This window comes from Fukomys damarensis, unplaced genomic scaffold (genome assembly GCF_012274545.1).
Source record: "Fukomys damarensis isolate Sample0158 unplaced genomic scaffold, DMR_v1.0_HiC HiC_scaffold_39, whole genome shotgun sequence".
Lineage (NCBI taxonomy): Eukaryota > Metazoa > Chordata > Mammalia > Rodentia > Bathyergidae > Fukomys > Fukomys damarensis.
In genome coordinates this window covers 123,776,826-123,782,825 of record NW_022900951.1, presented here as the reverse complement: position 1 = coordinate 123,782,825, position 6,000 = coordinate 123,776,826, and positions in this window count along the sequence as shown.

The window sequence follows — 6,000 nt, the reverse complement described above, 5'->3', positions numbered from 1 at the left end:
TCCTTGTAATTTTCCGAGGGAATTCCTTTAGTAAAATTTTAACACTTTCTACTCAGGATCAGCCAGAAAACCTAATGAGGCCCTTATTCTGTTCTTTTACTGACCACAGACTCTGACCCCTACAGGGTATCAAGGGAACCAGGAGAGTACAAGTAAAGACATCTACTTTCATCTGCCTTGCAAGCGCAAGGGCCTGGTACAAGAGAGAGAGAGAGCGAGAGAGAGAGAGAGAGAGAGAGAGAGAGAGAGAGAGCAGGAGGACATCTACTTTCAGAAAAGTTTCTCCACAACTGATTCAGAAAGTGACAAGAACAATGGGATAGCACTTTGAGAAACAAGTGAAGTCACTGTAAGGAGGATTAATGCCAATGTGCCCCTAACTGTAATAAAATTTTTAAACTGAAACATTCATTGTATCTTTTATTTTCTCAGCACAGTTTTGCAGTACCTGACTACATTCTTCTTGTGGAGTCCAGACACATACCTAACATGATTTAAAAGTTTTTTCTTCCTTTTCTCTCACTCATACCCACTCCCTACATCTCTTGCTCCCCTTCACTTTTCCACAAGTTCTATCTCTCTTGCCTATTAGCTGTCTTTTGCTTTACTCTTCATTTCTAGTTTGGATTTCTCATATAAGGAAAATTATGTTGTATCTAAGACCACATGTCTGATACACTTCACTTAACACTATGATCTCAAGGTGCATCCCATTTGCCATGTTTTAAATCATACTGCTGCATTTTATTGTAAGAACATCAGCCCAGGAATTCTGTTGGATCACACACACCAACGTGGCCCTTGTTATTAGCGATTATTGTTTCAAAATCTCTTGTGCAAACCCCATGGTTGTTGCCGGTTGTGCAGACCCCTGCCTCCCCTATCTGGAACATCCCACACTTTACAATGAATCTGTATTACCAAATTCCACAGCAATTTTCTTTGACTTCAACCTCAGTGTTCTTCTCATGGTTAAAAAAAAAGTTATCTGTAACGGGAAAGAGGAATCATCTGGGGAGCTTCCTTCTAGATTGCCATGGAGTATATGCTTGGTACCTGCATTACGCCAGGAAATAATGTTTTGCTAATGTCTCTACCACACAAGCAAGAGATGCCCTGGGATGAGGGGGGCAGCTTGTGCTGCATTGCAAGGAAGAAAATGACTGCAGATGTGAGCATGTGTGGATGTCTGAAGCTTTTCATTTAACAGCCCATGTTCAGATCAAATACTGCCTTTACCTCAGGTGTCCTGTGTAGCTGGGTAGACAAGAGACCACCTGGTAGTTGTCTTGTATTCTGAGACACAGTGGCACGGGGACAGGCAGTATAGCTGAGTGGAGGGAAAAAGGATGGTAGCCACACACGCAGCAGGCCCAGCAGGCACTATGGACACAGGCACTTGGGGATGACAGAAGAGCAGCAGGCCAAAGGCAGTTGTGCATGCAGCACATTGAGGATCCCAAGAAGGGTGGCAGGGTGGCCAACCATGGGCCCAGTGAGAGGTCCTCTGGGTAGAAGAAGCAGTCCAATGGAAGAAGGGGATATTTTGGCCTGACTGATGTTGGTCACCATGGTCACAGAAGCCTGGATGCCCTCTAGCTGTCCATTAGCTGCCCATTGGCCAGTGGAGTGCCACAGTCTACCAGATAGGCTTGCGCTCTGACCCAGAAGTTGCTAGGGCCCCAGCATCCCTCAGAATTAGAGAGGCAGCTGGTGCTACCCTTGTGTGGGTGGCCATGCTGGATCTCCCCTCATAGATGTTCCATCTTCTTGTTGTACAGTGACTGTGGGTCTAGAAAGAGATCGCAGGTCTGGGAGTTCACTGACCTCAAATTGAGGTGCCTGATCCCTGGCCCTCCCTGTGCCTCACCTGAACCTCAGCCCTCAGAACAAGTTGCTGACTCTATTCTTATATTCCACAGAGGTGAGTTTGCTCTCCTGACAATTCTGGATCTGTGGTTCAGGGCAGGCGTAGAGTCTTTTGTAGAATGTTCTGGGACCCTCTGTCTGGAGGGTAGTTTCCTAAATCCTTCCTTATCCCTCTCTTTGACCTGACACCAGGCCCTAGTCAGTCCTCCCTTCTTCCTGAAGACTGGACCTCAGAGCAAAGGATCTGACTCTGCAATCTGGGTTCCATGTGATCAAAGGGGTCCCCACCTGAGAATTCTCTGGAGTGCAAGCTGACTACTTGTGTAAAACTGGATAATTTGGAAACTCTGTCTCTCTGTGGTGAGTCTTCCTCACTCCTCCGGCAACCCCTTAACATGACCTCTTACAGGGCCCAGTCCTCTCTGCTCACCTCATCTGAAGGAAGAAGCTCAGAAGAGACTTCGCCTCTCTCTGACCACAGGAGGCAGGAGCCAAAGTAGGTCACATCCAACAACATGCCTGAGATGTCCCAGGTTTGACTGAAGGAGTGGAATGGGATTCTTGGGGTCCTTTCTTTCCTCCTTAGGGGTCATCCCCTAGATTCCTGCAGAACCCAGTTTTCCATCTTCTGTGGATCCAAGTCTGTTCCCTTCACATCAAGGCTTTAACTTTCTCCTAGGCTGAAAGAGGTCTCAATTGAAAATCTTTCCTGAGGGAGGAGGGCTGACAAGAGAAGAGACGTGAATTGTTTGGGGACCCTCTCATTAGGTTGGGGATTCCTTGCACCACCCATACGCTGTCACTTGGACACCTCACTGAGCCAGGATCTTTCTGTTCCTGTCACCCTGAAGCAAGGAACTCCAAGTAAGGCTGCATATAGCTCTGTTGGGAGTAGTTGTTGTCATATCCAGTGCTATGTACAGTATCTGACCCCCAGATCTGAACTGGATTCGGCAGAATATTCCGTCTTCCTTGTGGGTTGTCATCTTGTTTCCTTGGTTCCCTGGTTCCTGGCACAGACTGGACCCTGGCTCTGCCTACCTCACTGGCTCTCCAACTCCAAGAGTCCCCTGAGGTGGCAGCCATGGGAGGGGAGGGACAAAGTCAGGCTGGCATCGCTGCTCAAGGTCTCTAGGGCTGAACTCTGAGGCCAGGCTGAGGAACCCAAGATAGTGGCGGCCTCTTCAAGGACAACCACATCCTCCTATTAGGTCTCGCACCAGCCCAGGGCAGACCTCCCCACCCTTTCCTTCTAAAAGATTGATGTTGAGTAGGAAGAGGGTGAGCAGCAGCAGGGAATTGGGGTGAACCACACTTCTGTGATGTGATCCTACTTTTCATAGTGCAGAATGTGATTTTTCACTTTCCAATACTCACTTAGGAACAGGGAGCTGTTTGACCTCTCTGCCAAATGTCTGTGTGGACTTTATATCAATAGAAAGATAAAGTGTAGAAAGTATCCGTATAAAGTACACTAATGTACAGTACAGGCACATGTGTGTAGTTTATATATATGTAAAATGGATAGATATGTACATATTTGTACAAATACATTTGCACATGGATGGAGGTACACTACATATGCTTATTGATGAAAGAATACTATTACCATGCATGATTCAATTTTTACCTGCTATCCTATTTCTAGTGCATTCTTTATATTCTATTAAAATAGCTACAGTTGTGAAAGCCAGTCCTGGCCCACTAGGGTGGTTTCAGGCGGTTATTAGCTCAGTCTCTGCAGCTGTGCCATCTCCTTTCTCCTGCTGTCTGAGGTTACCCGGAGCTCACTGGCATCTCTGGTATGAGGCGCTGCCTCAGCTTGTGCAAAGATAGAGGCAGGAGTTTCAAAACTTTCCTGACTGATGCTGTCATGTGCTACCTATGCAGGCCTCGGCTTCCCTGCCCCTACCCACATGCAGGGATGAGATTCACAGTCTTTGGTCTCCCTTAGGGAGTCCTCATATTTTGGTGTTTACATTGAGTTGTTTTTGTGTGTCTCCTAGGTCTCCCCCACCTTTCTCTCTTCTGTTTTTTTTCCTCCATGGTTAATTCCAGAAGCACAATACAGTAACCCATTCTTGCTTGTCCCATTGCTGCTGCAACAAACAACAACTGCAAGGAGTAAAGGGTTAATGAGCCCAAACTTTCAGTCTGTACTAGGCTGGCTCCAAGGCAGGAACAGCATGGGAGAAGGTCTTGGAGACACAGAGCCGCTCCGTTCATGGTGGTCGGGAGACAGAACTGGGGAACAGTACCAGAGTGGAAGGGGCCAGAGACCACAGAGATTACAGAAGGCCACTGTTCCATGACCCCTCCACACACACACATCCAGGAGCATCCTATCCTAAACTGCTAGGTTAACCTGCTTCTTAATGCTGTCCAGATTAAAGATCACAATTCATCCCCTGTGAATTTCACACTCAAACACATCTTAATCCACATTTGATCTGCAAGTAAAGACCCTAATACCAAGTTCATAATTAAACCCAAGATAATTCACCTATCCCCTATAGGACTAAACACAAACTAATCCCTTCCCCAAGTTTGAACAATTCCAGCATTTTTCAAATGCCAAAGTCCAAATCTCTTTTGAGACTCAGGGCAATCTTTTAGCATTGAGCAATTGGTTTGAGTTTCTATTCAATATCACCTACATGACAAACATATCCCACAAAGAGACAAGTTAATCAGAAGTGACTTTTACTGTGTCCAAGGCATACCTTTCCTAATAGTTTTAGTATTCCTGAACATGTGTATGTCTTGTGATTCAAGTGTGCACTGATTGGTGTGGTTTTCCTTCACCCTCTGAAACTCTATTATCATGCATGTTTTATGTCATGTCTTGGAGCCCTGTAGACATGTATAACTTGTCCTAACCCTGGGTGGGGTGAAGCACAGTACTTGTCAAATAGGACAGGGATCCATACATTGAGCTGTATTCCAGGCCCACAACCCTGCACCCAATCTCTCCCCCAAACTCTGAGTGTAGTTCTTCTGAAGGACCCACTCAATTGCCAAGAAACATCTTGCAATAGGCCTATTCTGAGCCTCCCAGGTTCGAGTTTGATGGGAGTGCTAGATAAATATTCCACACTGTCTTTGCCACAACTTGAAATTGTGAGTCAAACCCACACACAGAGATTTTAACACTATTCTTGTGGGTACACTCATACTCAAACTTGAAAGACTACATTTGCCTTCAGTGTCAATTTAAGTGAGTTTTGACAAATATGTAATTGTGAAGGAACCACAATTACAGTATTTTTTAGAATAAACTTCCTTCCCTAAAAAATTACCTTCCCTTCACCTAATAAATCTCTCTTCCCTTCCATCTTCATGAACCTTTATCTATCATGGATCTTTTGTCATCTGTCTTACTTTGCTTTCTCCAGAATGTATTATGATTATCCACTATACAGCTTCTCAGAATGACTTTGGTAATTTTGTGCTCCTATTATCTTGTTTAGTCTAGCTAAAGATGTGTCAATTTCATTCACCTTTTCAAGTCAACCTTTCTTTACATTAATTTCTCCACTTACTTTTATTCTGTTTCATTCTTTCTACCTAACCTTCATTATTACTCCCTTATTTATGCTTACTTTGGGTGGATTTGGATTTGCTCTTTTCCACTCTCTAGGTGCTGCAGACAAGATTATTGTTTTAGGTCATTTTTCTTTCTAAGTTACCCACATAGCTCATATTTCTGACTTCTGCTTTCACTGAATTCACAATTTTATGATATGATTTTTATCTTTTCTTTTCTTATTTTTGGAGTACTGAGGTCAAACTAGTGCCTCATACATGCTAGGCAAGAACTCTACCAACGGAACTATAGAGCAAGTCCTAGTTATGTACATTTTTATTTTTGTTCATCTCAAGGTACCTTTTAGTTTGTCTTGTGATATGCCTTGTGGTCCACTGGATGTTATTATGGACTGAATTTTGTCCCATCACTACCAAATTCATTTATTTGTCCTCTTGCAGTGCCTCAGAATGTGACTGTTTTTGGCCATGGGTTCTTTAAAGAGGCAATGGAGGTGAAATAAAGTCATTAGGTTGAGCTTGGATTCCATCTCACTGGTCTCCTTCAAACCAACAGAAAGACCTAAATAAAGCCTTATATTTAGT